The following is a 23332-nucleotide window of genomic DNA, read 5'->3' on the forward strand; positions in this document are numbered from 1 at the left end:
CTGCCCAGCTCCGTCATGCCAGAATATCACCATCTGTTCGAGCCCAAATTCCTCCCTTCGTTCATTGCAAGTGCAACTTTTCAGAAATAACACAAAGTGGATCAAACTATTATTCAGAGGCTGACAATGTGACATATCTCGGGTCTTAATTGAAATTAAAAGCTCTTTCAGGGAGCGTCCTGCAGCACGCAGAGGGCCCAAATGTGAAAACAGCCTCCAAATGTTTTCTTAGTTTGAAGTTTAATTTTTGAAAAGGTCACCGACAACTCAGAAAGAAATCGTGTTAATTCCGAAGCCATTTTGGGCCCCCATGTGAAATTGTATTGTAATGGAACCACACAGACACATGGGGAAGCTCGGGAGCAAACTGATTGGAATTTGAGATTTTAATCCCATATTCATTTGTGGCACAGCTCAGCTCAATTCAAACCCAATGTCTGTGCAAGGACCACGTGTCTCCTGACTGTACAGTCTGTGTGTGTGTGTGTGTGTGTGTGTGTGTCTCAGTCTCACTGGTCCCATAACATAACTTTAAAGCAGTAAAATTAACCAGAACCTGCTCCAAAGACAAAACCGATCCAGATCTTGAAGGTGTGATGATTTCCTCCTTCTCTCTGCTCTGTTGGTGGGAGGCTCATTTCCAGTCCCAGGTATTTGTCTATTCCCCATGTCTGATGGGTTGGTTCCTGTGAACAGTTTGTCAGAGAGTGTTTCACTGCCTCAGGGTGTTCACAGAGAGAGAGAAGCAGCTCCCATCCTGGTCTGAAAGACCCAGTCAATGAGAGATTTATAAAAACAATCCAGCCCAGTGGAGTTAAACCTTGTCCCCCATTAATCCAAACACACCATATTGTAAGCAAAATTCAATATTCACAGGGCCAGTGAGTCCCAGACACGGATTGTACCCACCTCCCAAAACTAAACTCAACTCCTTATTTTAAAAAGCGTCTGTCAAAACACAGCCCGATTAGGGACTGAACCCCTCAAATAACCGTTACACTCAACATTGCAATCTCTCAGTGAATCGTTCCCTTTTACCCACCGTGTGCTGTACATGTACAGGAGCTCACACTGAGACACACACGGGCCGTACAGTACCAGACAGGAGTGAATCGTTCCCTTTTACCCACTGTGTGCTGTACATGTACAGGAGCTGACACTGAGACACACACGGGCCGTACAGTACCAGACAGGAGTGAATCGTTCCCTTTTACCCACTGTGTGCTGTACATGTACAGGAGCTGACACTGAGACACACACGGGCCGTACAGTACCAGACAGGAGTGAATCGTTCCCTTTTACCCACTGTGTGCTGTACATGTACCGGAGCTGACACTGAGACACACACGGGCCGTACAGTACCAGACAGGAGTGAATCGTTCCCTTTTACCCACTATCTACTGTACATGTACAGGAGCTGACACTGAGACACACACGGGCCGTACAGTACCAGACAGGAGTGAATCGTTCCCTTTTACCCACTGTGTACTGCACATGTACAGGAGCTGACACTGAGACACACACGGGCCGTACAGTACCAGACAGGAGTGAATCGTTCCCTTTTACCCACTGTGTGCTGTACATGTACAGGAGCTGACACTGAGACACACACGGGCCGTACAGTACCAGACAGGAGTGAATCGTTCCCTTTTACCCACTGTGTGCTGTACATGTACAGGAGCTCACACTGAGACACACACGGGCCGTACAGTCCCAGACAGGAGTGAATCGTTCCCTTTTACCCACCGTGTACTGTACACGTACAGGAGCTGACACTGAGACACACACGGGTCGTACAGTACCAGACAGGAGTGAATCGTTCCCTTTTACCCACTGTGTACTGTACACGTACAGAGCTCACACTGAGACACACACGGGCCGTACAGTATCAGACAGGAGTGAATCGTTCCCTTTTACCCACCGTGTACTGTACACGTACAGGAGCTGACACTGAGACACACACGGGCCGTACAGTACCAGACAGGAGTGAATCGTTCCCTTTTACCCACCGTGTGCTGTACACGTACAGTACAGTTGTGGTGGTGGTTGTTGTGGTGGCCCAAACGCAAAGGCCGCCGCTCTGGCATCGCTCTGGGATCCCCGGCTGCACCCTGGCCTCACTCTGGGCTGACTGGGTGCACTCTGGGACCCCGGCATCACTCTGGGGTCACTGGGACATTCTGGGGTCACTGCGGGATCACTGGCGACACTCTGTCGGCCGCTTGCCGCCATCTGATAAGATGGCGGCGGCGGCCATTTATCTAAGATGGCGGCCGCGCCTGCCGCCATGTTTTCCAAGATGGCGGCCGTGCTTGCTGCCATTTTTTCCAAGATGGTGGCCGCGTCGGCCGCCATTTTGTCCAAGACGGACTCTGCACTTGCCTCCATTTTGTCCAAGCTGGCTTCATTTATTATATAAATAATTGAAAAGTTTAAAATGTAATATAAATAACTCAATATTTTAATTCATTAAATAAATAATGAATTGCTTATTTTATTATATCAATAATTAAATTGTTTTCAAGTGTTTAATTTATTATATGAATACTTCAAATGTTTCATTTATTATAAAGAGAATTCAATAGTTTAAATTATTCGATTGATTAATTTATTCTGTAAATAACCAAGAGTTTAATTTATTGTATAAAAAATTCAATAGCTAAATTTATTATGTAAATAGTTCAATTGTTTAATATTTTATAAATAATTCAAGTGTTCAATTTTTATGTAAATTATTGAATTGTTTAATTTATTATATGAATAATTAAATTGATATATTTGATAAATAATTCAGTAGTTTAATTATATAATAATTGAAGTGTATAATTTACTATATAAATAGCTCCGTTGTTTAATTTATTGTATAAATAATTCAATTTGTGAATTTATTATACAAATAAACAAGTGTTTAATTTATTATATGAAGCATTCAAGTGTATAATTTATTACGTAAATACTTCATTTGTTTAATTTATTATTTAAATAATTCAACTGTTTCATTTATTATCTAAATAATTCAACTGTTTCATTTATTATATAAATAATTCAATAGTTTAATTCATTATATAAATAATCAATTGTTTAATTTCTTACATAACTACGTCAGTTGTTAAATTAAACTATTGAATTATTTTCATAATAAATTAAGTATCCAAATAATTTAATAGTTTAATTTATTATATAATAATGCATGTCTAATTTATTATATAAAAAATCAATTGTTTAATTTATTATATAAATAATTCAAGTGTTAAATTTATTCTATGAAGAAACAATGGTTTAATTCATTATACAAATAACCAATTATATGGTTTAGTTTATTATATAAATAATCCAAGTGTTAAAATTATTATATGAAGAGGTCAAGTGTTTAAATTATATAATTGATTCAAAGGTTTAACTTATCATACAAAGATTCAAGTGTTTATTTAAGCATATTAATAATCAATTTATTGAATAAAGAATTTCAAAACGTTATTTATGATATAAATAATCAAGTGTTTCATTTATGATATAAATAATCAAGTGTTTCATTTATGATATAAATAATCAAGTGTTTCATTTATGATATAAATAATCAAGTGTTTCATTTATGATATAAATAATCAAGTGTTTCATTTATTATATAAATAATCAAGTGTTTCATTTATTATATAAATAATCAAGTGTTTCATTTATTATATAAATAATCAAGTGTTTCATTTATTATATAAATAATCAAGTGTTTCATTTATTATATAAATAATCAAGTGTTTCATTTATTATATAAATAATCAAGTGTTTCATTTATTATATAAATAATCAAGTGTTTCATTTATTATAAATAATTCAAAGGTTTAATTCATTACACATAATCAATTGTTGACTTTATTACATAAAGAAGTCTCGTGTTTAATTTATTATATAAATAATTCAACTAAATATTGAATTCTTTATATAATAAATTAAATGAAGGAATATTTATATAATGAATTAAACTATTGAATTATTTCTATGATAAATTAAACTAATTGTTCATGTAATAAATTAAACAATTGATTATTTAATGAATTGAACAATTCAATTATTTATGAAATGAATTGAACGATTGAATTATTTAGAAAATAAATTAAACACTTGAATTATCTGCTTCCAATGCCTTTGTTTTTCGGCCTGATATTAAGATCATCAATGGCGGCTGCATCACCCAGCATGCAGCGCGGTTCAGATTGTGCCCTATCTGAATCAGTGGAGCCCAGCACGCAGGCGCAGTAGTGACTCATTATCGGGCAGTGTGTCCTGAGCATGCGCGGCCAGTCGAGGCTGCGGGAGGAGCGCGTTCGGTGCAGGTCAGAGGATCGGAGCAAGAGGCTCAATAAACCCCGGGGCCCGGGTCCGGGCTCAGGCCCAGGCTCAGGCTTTACAAACCCCGAGTGCGGCCCCAGACCCGAATATAAAACAGTGAACATTATCCCCCCCTCACTACCCGCCGGGAAATGAAGGGGAAATGGGGATCTGTCAGGGAGCGTCTGTAAATGAAGGAGAAATGGTGATCGGTCAGGGAGCGTCTGCAAATAAAGCAGAAATGGCGATCGGTCAGGGAGCGTCTGTAAATGAAGGAGAAATGGCGATCGGTCAGGGAACGTCTGTAAATGAAGGAGAAATGGTGATCGGTCAGGGAGCGTCTGCAAATGAAGGAGAAATGGCGATCGGTCAGGGAACGTCTGTAAATGAAGGAGAAATGGTGATCGGTCAGGGAGCGTCTGTAAATGAAGGAGAAATGGTGATCGGTCAGGGAGCGTCTTTAAATAAAGGAGAAATGGTGATCTCTATATCTTCAGTCATCCAGGGAGCTCGAGCTTTGGATGCTGTTCCTTTCCTCCTCGTGGGAATCTGTCCACTCTGTTCCCAAACCAACTCCTCCTTGAAGGCCTCCCACTGTTCAATTACTGTTCTGCCTGCCAATTTTTGATTCCAATCCACCTGGACAAGATCCCTTTTTAACTCACTGGAATTAGCCCTCCTCCAGTTAAGAATGTTCACATTTGACTGTCCCCTGTCCTTTTCCATAACTGTTCTAAACCTAATGAGATTATGATCACTGCTGCCCCACTGAAACATGCTCCACCTGCCCCACTTCATTCTTCACACCGAGCCCACTGCTGCTCTCACACTCACTCACTCTCTCACCCTTTCACTCATGGTTTCGGGCCACTGAAAGATGATGCGATGGGTTTGGATTTCAGCACAGGGAGGAGGGAGAGTGTGTGGAACGGGGGATTTACAGCTTTGAGTAATGAGAGAGGAAATAATGTTCCATAGAAAGTAGAGCTATCTGATCTGAATTTCTATCCTGTAATTACATTGATAACTTTTATAAACTCCTTTTACAGGGGAGGATTTACAGAGGGAAACTCAAATCAAAGATCACGTCAAGATCTGACAGAGTCACTCGATTCATCAGGACCTGAATATCATCGGCCTTTGAATGTGGAAGGAGAAATGTTTGTCTGTTCTGTCTGTGGGAGAAGATTTCAAACATCAGTGTGAGTGGGAAAGCACCGAGACACACACACACCCGAGTGAGAGTGTTCCAGTGCACTGACTGTGGAAAGAGCTTTAACCAGTTACACAGCCAGAAAACACATCGCACCATTCACAGCGGGGAGAAACCGTACACGTGTTCTGTGTGTGGACGAGGCTTCAACTGATCGTCCAACCTGGAGAAACACAAGGACACCCGGACCACGGAGAAACCGTGGAAATGTGGGGACTGTGGGAAGGGATTCAATTACCCTTCAGAGCTGGAAACTCATCGACGCAATCACACTGGGGAGAGGCCGTTCACCTGCTCCGTGTGTGGGAAGGGATTCACTCAGTCATCCGACCTGCTGAAACACCAGCGAGTTCACACTGGGGAGAGACCTTTTAAATGTTCTGACTGTGAGAAGAGGTTTAAAAGCAAATTTAATCTGCTGAAACACCAACGCACTCACACTGGGGAGAGGCCGTTCACCTGCTCCGTGTGTGGGAAAGGATTCACTCAGTCATCCGCCCTGCTGACACACCAGCGAGTTCACACTGGGGAGAGACCTTTTAAATGTTCTGACTGTGAGAAGAGGTTTAAAAGCAAATTTAATCTGCTGAAACATCAACGCACTCACCAGCGAGTTCACACTAGGGAGAGGCCGTTCTCCTGCTCTGTGTGAAAGAAGAGATTCACTCGGTCATCCCTCCTTCTGTCACACCAGCGAGTTCACACTGAAGAGAGACCTTTCAATGTTCTGACTGAGAAAAGATTTTAAATCAGAAACGAACTGCTGAGACATCGACACACTCACACTGGGGAGAGACTGTTCACCTGCTCCGTTTGTGGGAAGAGATTCACTCGATCATCCCACCTTCTGAAACATCAACTTGTTGACACTATTGAGTGACCTTTTAACTCAGTGACTGTGAGAAGAGCTTTAGAAGCAGAAATGAACTGCTGACACATCAACGCATGCCCATTGGGGAGAGACTGTTCACCTGCTCCGTGTGTGGGAAGGGATTCACTCAGTCATCACACGTGCTGAGACTCCAGCGAGTTCACATATGACTGCAGGGGTTGGATTCTGCTGTTAATCCCATCCAGGACTGAACCATGTTCATTCTGACAGTTGAGGTTTGTTTCTCCTGATGTTAATAACCCCGATAACTGGGCTAGAGTTTAATATTCTGGATATCTGTTCAATAAATCAGCTTTGTTTTAAACCCTTGTTGTAGATTTTGAACCCTTGTTGTAGATTTTGGTCTTTCCCACCTGAGTGTTTAGCATCACCTGACTGGAGCTCAGAAAGGACAATCTGGGGGGAGGATCGTCCGGTGGGAACAGAACTTCAGCCTGGACACAGTCCTTCAGGGCCACACTGAGAGGGGCAAACGGCACTTTGGTCTTTCTCGTCTCTCTTCACTGACAGCAAAGTCACCGTGCGGCGTCCAGTCTAAAAATGACCGTGGTAATTATTCTATGAAGATTTAACCTGTTTGTGTGACAGTCCTGAGTCTACCATTTAAGGCAGGCGTTAATTCATTCAAAATAAACCCGCTTGAAATAAATGATTTAAAGTCTGAATTAAAATAGCAGAGGGAGGAGTTCACAGGAGCCTGTTAACTGCTGGTACAATTATACAACAGTCATTTGATCTCCAGATAAAGAAGGACCTGCAGTGTGTTTCCAGAATTCCCGGTTTTATTGATGTGTGCGTGTTATTTATTTATTTATTTATTTATTCGTTCACAGGATGTGGGCGTCGCTGGCGAGGCCGGCATTTATTGCCCATCCCTAATTGCCCTTGAGAAGGTGGTGGTGAGCCGCCTTCTTGAACCGCTGCAGTCCGTGTGGTGACGGTTCTCCCACAGTGCTGTTAGGAAGGGAGTTCCAGGATTTTGACCCAGCGACAATGAAGGAACGGCGATATATTTCCACGTCGGGATGGTGTGTGACTTGGAGGGGAACGTGCAGGTGGTGTTGTTCCCATGCGCCTGCTGCCCTTGTCCTTCTAGGTGGTAGAGGTCGCGGGTTTGGGAGGTGCTGTCGAAGAAGCCTTGGTGAGTTGCTGCAGTGCATCCTGTGGATGGTGCACACTGCAGCCACAGTGCGCCGGTGGTGAAGGGAGTGAATGTTTAGGGTGGTGGATGGGGTGCCAATCAAGCGGGCTGCTTTATCTTGGATGGTGTCGAGCTTCTTGAGTGTTGTTGGAGCTGCACTCATCCAGGCAAGTGGAGAGTATTCCATCACACTCCTGACTTGTGCCTTGTAGATGGTGGAAAGGCTTTGGGGAGTCAGGAGGTGAGTCACTCGCCGCAGAATACCCAGCCTCTGACCTGCTCTCGTAGCCACAGTATTTATATGGCTGGTCCAGTTAAGTTTCTGGTCAATGGTGACCCCCAGGATGTTGATGGTGGGGGATTCGGCGATGGTAATGCCGTTGAATGTCAAGGGGAGGTGGTTAGACTCTCTCTTGTTGGAGATGGTCATTGCCTGGCACTTATCTGGCGCGAATGTTACTTGCCACTTATCAGCCCAAGCCTGGATGTTGTCCAGGTCTTGCTGCATGCGGGCTCGGACTGCTTCATTATCTGAGGGGTTGTGAATGGAACTGAACACTGTGCAGTCATCAGCGAACATCCCCATTTCTGACCTTATGATGGAGGGAAGGTCAGAAATGGTTGGGCCTAGGACACTGCCCTGAGGAACTCCTGCAGCAATGCCCTGGGGCTGAGATGCTTGGCCTCCAACAACCACTACCATCTTCTTTGTGCTAGGTATGACTCCAGCCACTGGAGAGTTTTCCCCCTGATTCCCATTGACTTCAATTTTACTAGGGCTCCTTGGTGCCACACTCGGTCAAATGCTGCCTTGATGTCAAGGGCAGTCACTCTCACCTCACCTCTGGAATTCAGCTCTTTTGTCCATGTTTGGACCAAGGCTGTAATGAGGTCTGGAGCCGAGTGGTCCTGGCGGAACCCAAACTGAGCATCGGTGAGCAGGTTATTGGTGAGTAAGTGCCGCTTGATAGCACTGTCGACGACACCTTCCATCACTTTGCTGATGATTGAGAGTAGACTGATGGGGCGGTAATTGGCCGGATTGGATTTGTCCTGCTTTTTGTGGACAGAACATACCTGGGCAATTTTCCACATTGTCGGGTGGATGCCAGTGTTGTAGCTGTACTGGAACAGCTTGGCTAGAGGCACAGCTAGTTCTGGAGCACAAGTCTTCAGCACTACAGCTGGGATGTTGTCGGGGCCCATAGCCTTTGCTGTATCGAGTGCACTCAGCCGTTTTTTGATATCACGTGGAGTGAATCGAATTGGCCGAAGCCTGGCTTCCGTGATGGTGGGGATATCGGGAGGAGGCTGAGATGGATCATCCACTCGGCACTTCTGGCTGAAGATGGTTGCAAATGCTTCAGCCTTGTCTTTTGCACTCGCGTGCTGGACTCCGCCATCATTGAGAATGGGGATGTTTGCAGAGCCTCCTCCTCCCGTTAGTTGTTTAATTGTCCACCACCATTCACTTCCGCCAATGGGAACAGCTTCTCTTTATTAACTTTATCTGAACCCTTCATGACTTTGAACACTTCTATCAAATCTCCTCTGAACCTTCTCTGCTCTGAGGAGAACAACCCCAGCACGGCGTAAATGCGGTCAATTAGCTCCAATTTATTTATTTGGGCATTAAACAAAATGTGAAAGACTGGCGAGGCGGTGTGTGAACGGAGCTCACTGCTTTAAGACAATAAATCCAATCACTGCGTGGGCGCTGGGTTAAAATCTCACCACTGATAGAATTTCTGGCAATGTTCATTTTGACCTGTTCGCAGAAAACCCGATTGTCGTGCGATGGAGCAGAGGATGTGAAAGAAGCTGAAAGTGGAAGTGCAGATATTAGTTTCATCACAGTGACTGGACACGTTTCCACAGGTTCGGGCCTCTCACCTTAAGATTCTTTCCAGCAGAGTGGGACAGGTGATCAGAGTGACCGGGCTCCAGCGGCGCAATCGGTCAGTGCGCGGTCCTTATCTGACAGAACAGGGTCGGGAAATACCGAGGTTGTTAATTCGAGTTTCACCGAGATCAAACAATCCTTTTCCTTGTGAACATTTCGACCGGAGTTGAAGGTACAATTGGTTTGTTCCAAAATGCATCTACTTATTTGCATTGCCATGTGGTTCCTCCGGACTGCGCTGTTGCATTCGCAGATGAGATGTTTAATGTTATTCGTTTACAGGAGGGAGGCTGCGGAATTGGAACCAAAAACTATGATTTTGATCCATCCAAAAAAATGGGATTTTACTGCAGTTTTAAACCAGCGCCTTAGACCGCTCAGCCAGGATACTTTCCATCCTGCACTTCAGGAGCCAGTTTTACAGGAATAGAATTACTACAAGCAAGAATTCTCCCCCTCAAGCACCAATGCTCGCACGGCAGCAGGATGCATGTGTCCAGTGAGAAACCTGTCTGAAGGAACATTCAGTCTGACAGAGCCGGAAGTCCAGCAGATTGACTTTCGGTCTGAGCAGATGATGAGTCTCCTCCTTGAGAGAGTTTCGCCAATCCAGCTCAGAGTGGATTTAGAATCATAAATCCGGGTGTGACTGGAGCCACTTGTGTAAGATGAAGTGTCGGGGGCAGTTTCACATCCTTGACGGACATTAATGATCCTGCTGCAAAATTTCACTTCCCAGCTCCCGATCCGTGAACTGAAACCCAACTCTGGTGGGACTCGAACCCACAACCTTTGAATGTCTCCGCCAACCACGAAGTAGAAGTCCAACACGCTGTCCATTGCGCCACAGAGTCAGTTATGCAATGTGAGGGAGAGCGGGGATCCTGTGCTGTGGTTGAGGCGGTCAGGCTGTTCCTGCTTCCGCCTCTCACATTCCGAGAGCCGGGGCGGCAGTCTGCACCGATCGCCCTCCAATGGATCCGGCTCCAGCCGCTTGTTGTGGGCCTGGTGCAAGAACAGTCGCGTCTGACTCCACATCAGAAGGCTGCGTGTTTTGAACCAGGTTGAAATCACAACATTTTCACTGTGGCTCAGGGTCCTGCCGCCGTGTTTACCGATACTCTGTATCTCTCCATGTGTTTTCCGATACTCTGTATCTCTCGCTGTGTTTACCGATACTCTGTATCTCTCCCTGTGTTTACCGATACTCTGTATCTCTCCCTGTGTTTACCTATACTCTGTATCTCTCGCCGTGTTGACCGATACTCTGCAACTCTCCCTGTGTTTATCTCTGTGTCAATCCGTGGGCAGATTCTGAATGAACAATGAAATAAATGAAGGGTTCAGACAATTCTCCCATCTGACACTTAGGAACCAATGAGCGAAACTTTATAATAAGATATTGCTTATTGTGATGCAGCAAAGAAAACATTGCATTTTGAATGTTTTAGGTTCAGTTATGAACAAAAAGAAACTGTGACCACAACGTGTTTACAACAAGCCGCCTTTTAAGTTGATGTCAGGCTCGCTAACATTATATCACGAGGTGTGGGCACCGCACTGATAACCTTCATGTGTATCCGGGCCTTTCAGACACTTCGTGTGACACAAGAGCTTTCCAATCCCCGCCAGCTCCTGGACACCGAGACTTCTGTCGAAGCAGCATTCACCGGCAGGACCGATATCGCGCCCCCTTTGCCGGACTTCAGCAAATTTAACGCTGAAAATACAAAACAGGATGGACAGCATCTGGAAAACAGTTAAACGTTCAGTGTTCAGACTTTAGTGAGAACAATAAACAGGACTTTGGGTAGATATTAAGTGGATGTGCAGTAAGAGTGCGCTCTTGTTTTGTAAACTGTGGGAGTGTAGATATGAGTGTGATGTTTTTCTATGAACTATGAATGTGTATATATGAGTGTGATGTTTATATATGAACTGTGGGAGTGTATATATGAGTGTGATGTTTATATATGAACTGTGGGTGTGTATATATGAGTGTGATGTTTATATATGAACTGTGGGAGTGTATATATGAGTGTGATGTTTATATATGAATTGTGGGTGTGTATATATGAGTGTGATGTTTATATATGAACTGTGGGTGTGTAAATATGAATGCGATGTTTTTATTTGAATTGCGGAATGAACAGGAGGGGCAATTCCGCCTGGGGTTATATATTTTTTGAAGACAATGACATAAAGTGAATCTTTCACATGGGGCTGAAATAGCTCAGTTGGGAGAGCGTTAGACTGAAGATTTCAAGGTCCTTGGTTCGATCCCGAGTTTCGGCAGTTTTTGGTTGTTTAGTTTCTTCTTCCTCGCTTCGATTCTCACATTTATTTGCAGTGAAATTTGATCCCCGCCACTGAAGGATTGGGGATTGAATGGAGCGACATCAAGGATGGGAAATATTTCTGTCGTCTGTATTTGGTTTTTATTTCTCTGTTACCTTTTGCCTTTTTCTCTTGGTTTTGTCTCTCTCGGTGCCGGGTGACTATTTGATTTGATGCACTTTATTCGAAAGTGATGCCTTTTCCCCATCTCGGGGCGGTCAGACCCGCTCTGTCTGTCTGTTGCTGCTGATGATCATTAATGGGAACAGGCCGCGAGTTAAACGTTTATCTGCAAACCGGAGAAAGACAAATAAAAAGAAAGACGTGTTTCTCCGGCCCAGGGGTAAAGTTACAATGGATGTTATTCAATAAACTGTCCCCGTGAATTTGTCTGTGGTTTTTTTTGTAAGGCTTCGATTTTAAAAGTTACAAAAAACCGAAATAAATAAAGTAAATTACAAGAATCGAGTCCGTGATCATGATATTGCGGTAAACTCTATGCAAATAAGTTAACCGGCCGGACAAACAGCACATTGGGCTGTTTAATTATTTTTTGTACCTGTACGCTGGTTGGTTGCGATTTCTGTACATGGACCCCTAAATCTCTCTGCTTCGCCACAGTTCCTAGTTACTCAGAATTTAGAAAATACACTGATTGATCTTAGATTTAAAGTGGATGACCTCGCTCTCCCCCACATTGAACTCTATTTGCCGCAGTTTTATCCACTCTCTTAATTTATCAATTCCCACTTTTCAACTTCCTGCTTCCATCCACATTATTTATTGCGCCACCAGAAGGCTGAGTGTCCAAATCACGGGGTAAACGTTGCTTTTCGAGCTGATCGGATTCTGGATCGTTCCGGAATGAATGTTTCATCTGCTTTTTCACAGTAAACAGAACCTTGCTCTAAAGTCTGTTTCCCGAGTTCTCAAATTTCAGGAAGGCGTCTCATTCTGCCCTCGACTTTTGATCTTGACCTGCGGTTGAAACTTTTGCAAAGAGGGAAAAGAAGTCCCCAAATCACTCCACCTGAATCTCAAACGCTTTGGGAAGAAGTTCAGTTCAAACAATCAGGACTTTAAAGGCCCCTCAATGACCTGCACTTTCATTGAATGAGTTTTGTTCGCCATTGTATTCGACCGTGAAATCGCTCTCCGCTTTCATCTCACTGGTGAAGAGTGTGACTGCCTTGTATCTGTCAGCGTGTAAGTGACGAGTTTGGGGTGAGCACGGGTCGCCTTTATTTTTAAAATCTCACCAAGCACCGGGGAAAAGAAACTTAGAATCAAACTGTCCCTGTCAGTGATGAATTGAAGTGAATATCGCTCCAAGCAGATCTGGACAATGTGCAGCGCAGCCGCACAGGAGTTCCAAATCCACCCTCTCCCCACTCGGCAATCACATTAACTGAACTTTACTCTGGCCCAGTGTCACCGCGCTGAAATCGAGTATTTTCCGGCCATATTGTTTCTAAACATAATAATTACTGGTTTAATAGTGAAAACTGCCGTCCGCTTCACTGTACGTGCAAGAGACAACTTTGTAGACACCGTGTAGTGTCACAGACCTGCTCGTTAGACCTGCTCATTTCATCTCATCTCATTTTCAGCAAACCTGAATATTACTGGAATATAGAATGGAGAATCACAGCTCAAAAAATCAATCCTCTCGACCACGAGGGGACCGAGTCTTTCAACATACAGGTGTTTAATGGCAAGGTGAGCTTCATGTTCAGAAATAATACAGCACAGATCTTCATTCGTACAAGCTACACACCCTTTATTTTGGAAAAGTAAACTGATAGTAGAGCGATGTTATATTGATCGCTGCAACCTGAAGCTTTAGCTCGGTGAATTAGTCCTTCAGCAAGAGCAAAATCGTATCTCTGTCGTGCAATTCATTAGCGCGTTCGGCTATGAACTGAAAGGTTGATGATTCGAGCTGACCCGGGGACACCAGCGGACCTTTTACCTTAACCTTCATTGTCTCGCATTCCCAGGGTTTGAATGTGTGTCTTGTCTGCAACAAAATGTAACGTCAACATTGCCAGCTGAGTGCGTCTGATTTTCCACCATTTAATCTGCTGTCGGATAGCAGGCGTCTGAAAAATATCCAAAAAAACTGAGATTGGCTTTAAGAAATCGGAATACTTCTTGACAGATAAGGTTGCAGGCGAGCTCATTCACTCTGACATGGCTATTTCTGCAGTGAGTGACTCCAGACTGTTGACACAATGAATGACACTCCCTTTATTTTGGAAAAGTGAAATGATATTCACATTCCGACTGGTTTCAGTTGATCTGTGAGAGATCATTAAAGGATCAATCTCCGGTGAAGGCGGCCTTTCTCTCTCTCTCTGTTGGCCGAATCCAAAATGAAATTGGAGCTGGACCAATCAGGCAAGAAATCAGGAATCACTTCAGCAAACAAAATACGGCCGAAAGCTGGAACTCTCTCATCCCAAAGGATGTGGATTGAGGCTCAATTCAAATTTTCAAATCTGATATTGATAGATCTTTTTCCGGTTCGGTTACCAAGGGATATGAGTCCAAGGCGGGGAAACAGAGATGAGTTATAGATCACCTCATGATCTAATTGAATGGGGCAGCAGATTCGAAGGGCTGAATGGTCTTCTCCTGTCCCGATGTTCCTCTCCTGCTCAGCGCGGGGCTGGACGACTGGTGAGAGGCATCAGACTGACTCCAGAATGAAAAGCGGGTGTTCAGATTCAGCCACCTTGGGATTGTCGGACAAACTGAAACCCCGACAGCAACGTCACCACCCGCCTCTCTGCAATAATCGGATGGGAAGGAGCCCTGCCGCTGGCCCGGCTAGCTCAGTCGGTAAAGCACGAAATTCCTAATCTCAGGGGCGTGGGTTTAAACCACACATTGGGCGTTTTGTGTTCTATTTTTCACAGTGGGTGATGAAAGGTTCAAAGTGCAACCTCTTATCTCCAGTTCAAGAAATCCAGTTATGTAAACAGACACAACCCTGAGCTGTGTGAAAGGAAACCGTGAGCGTTGCCAAATATCCAGTCCCTCCCGATTCTATCTTCTCATTCCCTCCACATGGGACACGGCAGATACCATTTCAATAGGCTTCATTTTTGCTGTTATTAAAAATGTTGATGGTTAGGAAGTGTAATATTTAGAAGATGCCAACTCTGGATCCATTCGCCTCTCTGATACCTCCTGAGCCCACCTTACCCTCTTTGATTCTCCCTGAGCTCCGCATCTTCTCTGATACCCTCAGAGAGTCCATTATCCTCTTTGAACCTTGTCAGCGTCCTTGACACTCTCTGGTACCCGCTGAGTGCCCCTCACCCACTGATACGCCCTGAGCGCCCTTACACTCTCTGATACCCTCTGGCAGTCCTTCCCCTGTGCGAGATCTCAATATACTCTCTGATACCCTATGACTGCCCCTACCCCTCTCTGAGCCCCGTTACACTCTCTGATACCCTCTGGCAGTGCTTCCCCTTTGCGAGATCTCAATATACTCTCTGATACCCTATGACTGCCCCTACCCCTCTCTGAGCCCCGTTACACTCTCTGATACCCTCTGACTGTCCCGTCCCCTCTCTGAGCCCCGTTACACTCTCTGATGCCCTCTGACTGCCCCTTCCCCTCTCTGAGATGCCCTTGCCCCAATGCATCGCCACTGAGAAGCCATTAGACGCCCTGATGCGTTCTCAGAACCCGTTACCATCCCTGCGAACAAAGTGCGGTGTAACTTCACAGGTGGATCTACCGGTCTGTGTTAAGGATGAGATCCAGAGTTTGTTCGGTCGCTGTTGCTTCCGCCTCTCCCACTCTGAGAGCTCCATTGGCAGTCGGTACCGATCTCCCTCCTATAAAATGGGTGTGGATCTATGAGTGCGCTGCTGATTTATTAACTTTGGGAGTTTATGTATGACAGTGCTGTTTATATATGAACTGTGGGTGTGTATATATGAGTGCGATGTTTATATATGAACTGTGGGTGTGTATATATCAGTGCGATGTTTCTATATGAACTGTGGTGTGTATATATCAGTGCGATGTTTATATATGAACTGTGGGTGTGTATATATGAGTGCGATGTTTATATATGAACTGTGGGTGTGTATATATCAGTGCGATGTTTATATATGAACTGTGGGTGTGTATATATGAGTGTGATGTTTATATATGAACTGTGGGTGTGTATATATGAGTGCGATGTTTATATATGAACTGTGGGTGTGTATATATGAGTGCGATGTTTATATATGAACTGTGGGTGTGTATATATGAGTGCGATGTTTCTATATGAACTGTGGGTGTGTATATATGAGTGTGATGTTTATATATGAACTGTGGGTGTGTATATATGAGTGCGATGTTTATATATGAACTGTGGGTGTGTATATATCAGTGCGATGTTTATATATGAACTGTGGGTGTGTATATATGAGTGCGATGTTTATATATGAACTGTGGGTGTGTATATGTGAGTGTGATGTTTATATATGAACTGTGGGTGTGTATATATGAGTGCGATGTTTATATATGAACTGTGGGTGTGTATATATGAGTGTGATGTTTATATATGAACTGTGGGTGTGTATATATGAGTGCGATGTTTATATATGAACTGTGGGTGTGTATATATGAGTGTGATGTTTATATATGAACTGTGGGTGTGTATATATGAGTGCGATGTTTATATATGAACTGTGGGTGTGTATATATGAGTGTGATGTTTATATATGAACTGTGGGTGTGTATATATGAGTGCGATGTTTATATATGAACTGTGGGTGTGTATATATCAGTGCGATGTTTATATATGAACTGTGGGTGTGTATATATGAGTGCGATGTTTATATATGAACTGTGGGTGTGTATATGTGAGTGCGATGTTTTTATCTGAATTGCGGAATGAACAGGAGTGCCAATTCCTCCCGGGGTTATATTTTCTTCCACGACAATGACACAAAGTAAAGATTACATGTGGGGCCGAAATAGCTCAGTTGGGAGAGCGTTAGACTGAAGATCTAAAGGTCCTTGGTTCAATCCCGAGTTTCGGCAGTTTTTGGTTGTTTAGTTTCTTCTTCTTTGGGTCGATTCTCGCATTTATTTGCAGTGAAATTTGATCCCCGCCACTGAAGGATTGGGGATTGAATAGAGAGACATCAAGGATGGGAAATATTTATATCGTCTGTATTTGGTTTTTATTTCTCTGTTACCTTCTGCCTTTTTCTCTTGGTTTTGTCTCTCTCGGTGCCGGGTGACTATTTGATTTGATGCATTTGTCCTAAACTGATGCCTTTTCCCCATCTCGGGGCGGTCAGACCCGCTCTGTCTGTCTGTTGCTGCTGATGATCATTAATGGGAACAGGCCGCGAGTTAAACGTTTATCTGCAAACCGGAAAAAGACAAATAAAAAGAAAGACGTGTTTCTCCGGCCCAGGGGTAAAGTTACAATGGATGTTATTCAATAAACTGTCCCCGTGAATTTGTCTGTGGACCTGTTTGTAAAGCTTGGATTTAAAAGTTACAAAAACCCGATATAAATAAAGTAAATTACAAGAATCGAATCCGTGATCATGATATTACGGTAAACTCGATGCAAATGAACTAACCGGCGGTCCGAAAGGCACATTCGGCTGTTTAATAAATTTTTGTTCCTGTGCGCTGGTTGGTAGCGGTTTCTGTACATGGACCGCAAAATCTCTCTGCTCCTCCACAGTTCCTAGTTTATCACCATTTAGAAAATACTCTGATTTATCTTAGATTTAAAGTGGATGATCTCGCTCTCCCCCACATTGAACTCTATTTGCCGCAGTTTTACCCACTCACTTAATTTATCAATTCCCACTTTTCAACTTCCTGCTTCTATCTCCATTATTTATTCCGCCACCAGAAGGCTGAGTGTTCAAATCACGGGTAACCGTTGCTGTTCGAGCTGATCGGATTCTGGATCGTTCCGGAATGAATGTTTTAGCTGCTTTTTCACATTAAACAGAACCTTGTTCTAAAGTCTGCTTCCCTCGTTCCCAAATGTCAGGAAGGCGTCTCATTCTGCCCTCGACTTTTGATCTTGAACTGCGGATGAAACTTTTGCAAAGAGAGATACGAATCCCCAAATCGCTCCACCTGAATCTCAAACGCTTTGGGAAGAATTTCAGTGCAAACAATCAGGACTTTAAAGGCACCTCAATGACCTGCACTTTCTTTGAATGAGTTTTGTTCGCCTTTGCATTCGACGGTGAAATCGCTCTGTCAGCGTGGAACTGGCGAGATTGGGTTCAGCACGGATCGTTTTGAACTTTTGAAATCTCACCAAGCACCAGAGAAAATAAACGTGGAATCAAACTGTTCCTGTCAGTGATGAATTGAAGTGAATATCGCTCCAAGTAGATCAGGACAACTCGCAGTGCAGCCGCACAGGAGTTCCAAATCCACCCTCTCGCCACTCGGCAATCGCATGAACTAAACTTTACTCTGTCCCAGTATCACCGCGCTGAAATCGACTCTCCCACGAGGGGACCGAGTCATCCACCATACAGGTGTTTAATGGCAAGATGAGTTGAATGTTCAGAAATAATACAGCACAGATTTTCACTCGTGCAAACTTCACACCCTTTATTTTGGAAAATTAAGCTGATGGTGGAGAGATGTTATATTGATCGCTGCAACCTGAATTTTTAGTTGGTTGAAATAATGGTTCAATAACAGCCTCTCTGTGTCTCTGTGGCGCAATCGGTTCGCGAGTTCGGCTGTTAACTGTAAGGTTGGTGATTTGAGCCCCCCCAGGGACTTAAGGGCAGCTTTTACCTCAAGGTGCACTGTCTTGCTTTTTCTGGTTTCGAATGTGTGTTTTGGCTGCTTTGAAAGTGCATGGTTTATATGGCCAGCTGAGCACGGCCGATATTCCACCAGTTAACCTGAGACTGGCTTCACGGAAATCAGAATCCTTCTTGACAGACAAGGTCCGAAGGTTGCAGGAGAGCCGCTTCACTCTGACATGGATATTTCTGCAGTGAGTGACACCAGACTGTTTCCACAATGAATGTCACTCCCTTTATTTTGGAAATATAACATTGTATTCACATTCCGAAGGGTTTCAGTTCATTACCTTTCAATACTGTGGCAGATGGAATTCAATGTGGGAAAGTGTGAGGCCAGCCGCTTTGGGCCTAGAAAAGGTCGATCAGAGTTTTTTTTATAAATGGTGAGAAGCTGGGAACTGTAAATGAGCAGAAATATTTGGGGGCCCAAATCACGAAAATCTAGTTCACGGGTACAAAAAACTTGAAAAGGCGAATGGAACACAAAGGGGTGAAAGTTATGTTGCAGCTGTACAGAGTTCTGAATAAAACCCATTTAGTGGACTCTTTTCCGCTCTGGGCATTGCACCTCACGGAGGAGAGATTGGCCTTGAAATGGGAATAACCCAGATTCACCATAAACAAACTGATAGTTGAGAGATGTTGTCTTGGTCGCTGCAACCTAATTTTTTCGCTAGTTAAATCAATCGCTTAATTATGTATCTGTAGCGCAATCAGTTAGCGCGTTCGGCTAGAAAACGGGAAAGTTGATGGTTTTGAGCCCACCCAGGGACGATAGGGAAATGTTTTACTTTAAGATTCATGGTCTCGCATGTCCTGGTTTCTCATGTGTGTTTTGGCTGCAAAAAAAAGTGCACGGTTCAGATGGCCAGCTGAGGACGGCCGATCTTCTACCATTTAATCTGTGATTGGATTCACGGAAATCAGAATTCGTCTTGACAGACAAGGTCCGAAGGTTGCAGGAGAGCCGCTTCACTCTGACATGGATATTTCTGCAGTGAGCGACACCTGACTGTTTCCACAATGAATGTCACTCCCTTTATTTTGGAAACGCTAATTGTATTCACATTCCGAAGGGTTTCAGTTATTTTTGGAAGAGATCATTAAAGGATCCTGCAGCACTGCCTCGGATAATAACAACAGTTCTAAGCCGCATTTCAGTCGGGGCAACAAATCATTACATCCATTTATCTGCACCCTTAAATCCAAGCATCTGCACCCTTATACCGGAGCATCTGCATCCTTATACCGGAGTATCTGCATCCTTATACCGGAGTATCTGCACCCTTATACCGGAGCATCTGCATCCTTATACCGGAGTATCTGCATCCTTATACCGGAGTATCTGCATCCTTATACCGGAGTATCTGCACCCTTATACCGGAGTATCTGCATCCTTATACCGGAGTATCTGCACCCTTATACCGGAGCATCTGCATCCTTATACCGGAGTATCTGCATCCTTATACCGGAGTATCTGCATCCTTATACCGGAGTATCTGCATCCTTATACCGGAGTTTCTGCACCTTTACACAGGAGCATCTGCACCTTTATACCGGAGTACCTGCACACTTACAGCGGAGTATCTGCACCCTTATACCGGAGTATCTGCATCCTTATACCGGAGTTTCTGCACCCTTATACCGGAGCATCTGCACCTTTACACAGGAGCATCTGCACCTTTATACCGGAGTACCTGCACACTTACAGCGGAGTATCTGCACCTTTACACCGGAGTATCTGCACCTTTACACCGGAGTATCTGCATCCTTATACCGGAGTATCTGCACCCTTACACAGGAGCATCTGCACCCTTACACCGGAGGATCTGCACCCTTATACCGGTTAATTCAGTAACCGTCCCCAATCACCTTTAACAGCATCTGGAACCCTAAACAAAACCCAACACAGAAGAAATGACCTTTATAACTTTTCACTCATGTTCGGACACATTTTTATTTACTGTACTTTAAGGGAGATTTGGGGAAAGTGGGCGCTGATGCTCAGAAACTCTCCCTCGCGTGTCGCTACTTGGTGCTATTTATTCAGCGGGCTCGTTGGTCTAGGGGACTGATTCTCGCTTCGGGTTTGCTGATTGAAATATGCGAGAGATCCCGGACGAGCCCTCATTTTCCCCACGCCTTTTGATGTTGACCTGCTGTTAAAACTAGCGATTTCGGTGCTCGAAAGTAAAATTTTGTAGCAAAACAGCAACAAGATCATTAATGTTTGTCAAGGAAGGGAAATAATCCCCCACACTTCATCTTCTACACGTGGCTCCACTCCCCCCGAATTTATAATGCTTAATCCACTCTGAGCTGGATTGGTGAAACACTCTCAAGAAGGAGGCTCATCATCTGCTCAACACAAAAGTCAATCTCCTGGACTTCTAGCTCTGTCAGACTGCATGTTCCCTCAGACAGGTTTCCAACTGGACACAAGCATCCGGCTGCCGTGCGAGCATTGGTGCTTGAGGGTAGAATTCTTGCTTGCAGTAATTCTATTCCTGTAATAGTAGCTCCTGAAGATCGCAAGATGGAAAGTATCGTGGCTGAGCGTTCTAACGCGCTGGTTTAAAGCTCATGCTAAATCCCATAATTTGCAGATGGATCAAAATCATAGTTTGTGGCTCCAATTCCGCAGTCTACCTCCTGTAAAATAATAACACAAAACATCTCATCTGCTATTGCAAAAGTGGAGTCCGGAGGAACCACATGGCAATACAAATAAGTAGATGCATTTTGGAACAAACCAATTGTACCTTCAACTGCGGTCAAAATGTTCACAAGGCAAAAGATTGGTTGATCAAAGTGAGACTCGACTAACAACCTCGGTATTTCCCGACCCTGTTCTGTCAGATCAGGACCGCGCACTGACTGATTGCGCCGCTGGAGCCCGGTCACTCTGATCACCTGTCCCACTCTGCTGGAAAGAATCTTAAGATGAGAGGCCCGAACCTGTGGAAACGTGTCCTGTCCCCGTGATGAAAATAATATTTGCACTTTCACTTTCATCTTCTTTCACATCCTCTGCTCCATCGCACGACAATCGGGTTTTCTGTGAACAGGTCAAAATAAACATTGCCAGAAATTCTAACAGCAGTGGGATTCAAACCCACGCCTCCATAGAAATTTGATGGAACACCTTAGACCGCGAGGCCGCGCTATCATAATGTCAGAGTAACGTTCAAAGAGCTGTTCAATGCTCAAATAAATGAACTGAAGCTAATTGACCGCATTTACCCCGTGCTGGGGTTGTTCTCCTTAGAGCAGAGAACGTGAAGAGGTGATTTGATAGAAGTGTTCAAAGTCATGAAGGGTTCAGATAAAGTAAATAAAGAGAAGCTGTTCCCATTGGCGGAAGGGTCGAGAACCAGAGGACACAGATTTAAGGTGATCGGTAAAAGAACCAAAGGCGACGTGAGGAAATGCTTTTTTTTACCCGGCGAGTATTTATAACCCGCAATGCGCTGCCTGAAAGGGTGGTGGAAGCAGATTCAATCGTGGCTTTCAAAAAGGAATTTGATAAATAGTTGAAGGGAAAAATTGCAGGGCTACGGAGAAGGAGCGGGAGAATGGGACTAATTGGATTGCTCTTACAATGAGCCGGCACGTGCAGGATGGGCCGAATAGCCACCTTCTGTGCTGTTGTCATTTTATAATTTATGTTCTATATAAATTTCTCTATCTCTCCCTGTCTCGGTCTCTTGTGTTGTCCCCTGATGGACTTCTCAGGCTTCCTTGAACGGCGATGCCTGATCGAACCTGCAACACCAGCAGAGAAGGTTAAAGAAAGATTGAGACGGTAGGAAAAGTAAAGGGGCAACCGAGCTGCTGCAGCCAATGTCTCCACATTAATGTCTCTTCGCTCTCACAGTGAAACAAATCACCAATTTGATTAAAGTATCCTTATGGTAGAGTGTACATTAACACCATGCCGAGACAGACGGCAATCAAATCATAGAATCATACAATCATAGAAATTTCCGCCATAGAAGGAGGCCGTTCTGCCCATCATGTCTGTGCCGTCCGAAAAAAACAGGCATCGAGCCTCATCCCATATTTCAGCGTTTCGTCCGTCGTCTTTTCGGTTCCGGCTCTTCAAAAGCATATTCAAGTTCTTTTTGAATGCGATGAGGGTTTCTGCCTCTACCACCCTCTCAGGCAGTGAAATTCCAGACCTCCACCTCCCTCTGGGTGAAACAAATTCTCCAGCGCTCCCCTCCAATCCTTCTACCAATTAAATTAAACCTATGCCCCCTGATTATTGAGCTCTCTGCTAAGGGAAGTAGGTCCGTCCTATCCAATCTATCTAGGCCGGTCATTATTTTATATGCCTCAATTAAATCTCTCCTCAGCCTGCTCGGTTCCAAAGAAAACAACCCCAGCCTATCCAATCTATCCTCATAACTAAAATTCTCCAGTCCTGGAAACATCGTCGTAAATCTCCTCTGTACCTTCTCTAGTGCAATCACATTTTTCCTGTAGTTTGGTGACCAGAAGTGTACACAGTACTCTAGCTGTGACCTAACTAGTGTTTTATACAGGTCTAGCATAACCTCCCTGCTCTCATATTCTATGCCTCGCCTAATTAAGGAATGTATCTTGTATGCCTTCTCAACCACCTTACCTACTTTTCCTCTTACCTTCAGGGATCTGTGGACATGCGCTCCAAGGTCCCTCTGTTCATCCACATCTCTCACTA

At 44.0% G+C, this 23332-nt stretch overlaps 1 long non-coding RNA gene and 3 other non-coding genes across 4 annotated transcripts in view; 3 read left to right on the forward strand and 1 right to left on the reverse strand.

Moving 5' to 3' along the window:
* LOC137313245 (uncharacterized) overlaps positions 1-6732 on the forward strand; it is a 64854-nt gene extending 58122 nt beyond the window's left edge. The window contains exon 3 of the long non-coding RNA XR_010961017.1: positions 5373-6732. This is a non-coding gene — a long non-coding RNA (uncharacterized lncRNA). The remainder of the gene's footprint in view (positions 1-5372) is intronic.
* Positions 6733-10234: 3502 nt separating this feature from the next.
* trnar-ucu (transfer RNA arginine (anticodon UCU)) lies at positions 10235-10326 on the reverse strand. The gene is given in 2 exon segments: positions 10235-10270; positions 10290-10326. It is a non-coding gene; the product is annotated as a tRNA-Arg (tRNA).
* A 1368-nt stretch (positions 10327-11694) lies between these two features.
* Positions 11695-11767, forward strand: trnaf-gaa (transfer RNA phenylalanine (anticodon GAA)). The gene has a single exon. It is a non-coding gene; the product is annotated as a tRNA-Phe (tRNA).
* Positions 11768-16791: 5024 nt separating this feature from the next.
* On the forward strand, positions 16792-16864 carry trnaf-gaa (transfer RNA phenylalanine (anticodon GAA)). Its single transcript has one exon. It is a non-coding gene; the product is annotated as a tRNA-Phe (tRNA).
* The last annotated feature ends 6468 nt before the right edge of the window (positions 16865-23332 follow it).

The sequence above is a fragment of the Heptranchias perlo genome, unplaced genomic scaffold (assembly GCF_035084215.1).
Source record: "Heptranchias perlo isolate sHepPer1 unplaced genomic scaffold, sHepPer1.hap1 HAP1_SCAFFOLD_445, whole genome shotgun sequence".
In the NCBI taxonomy this organism is placed as follows: domain Eukaryota; kingdom Metazoa; phylum Chordata; class Chondrichthyes; order Hexanchiformes; family Hexanchidae; genus Heptranchias; species Heptranchias perlo.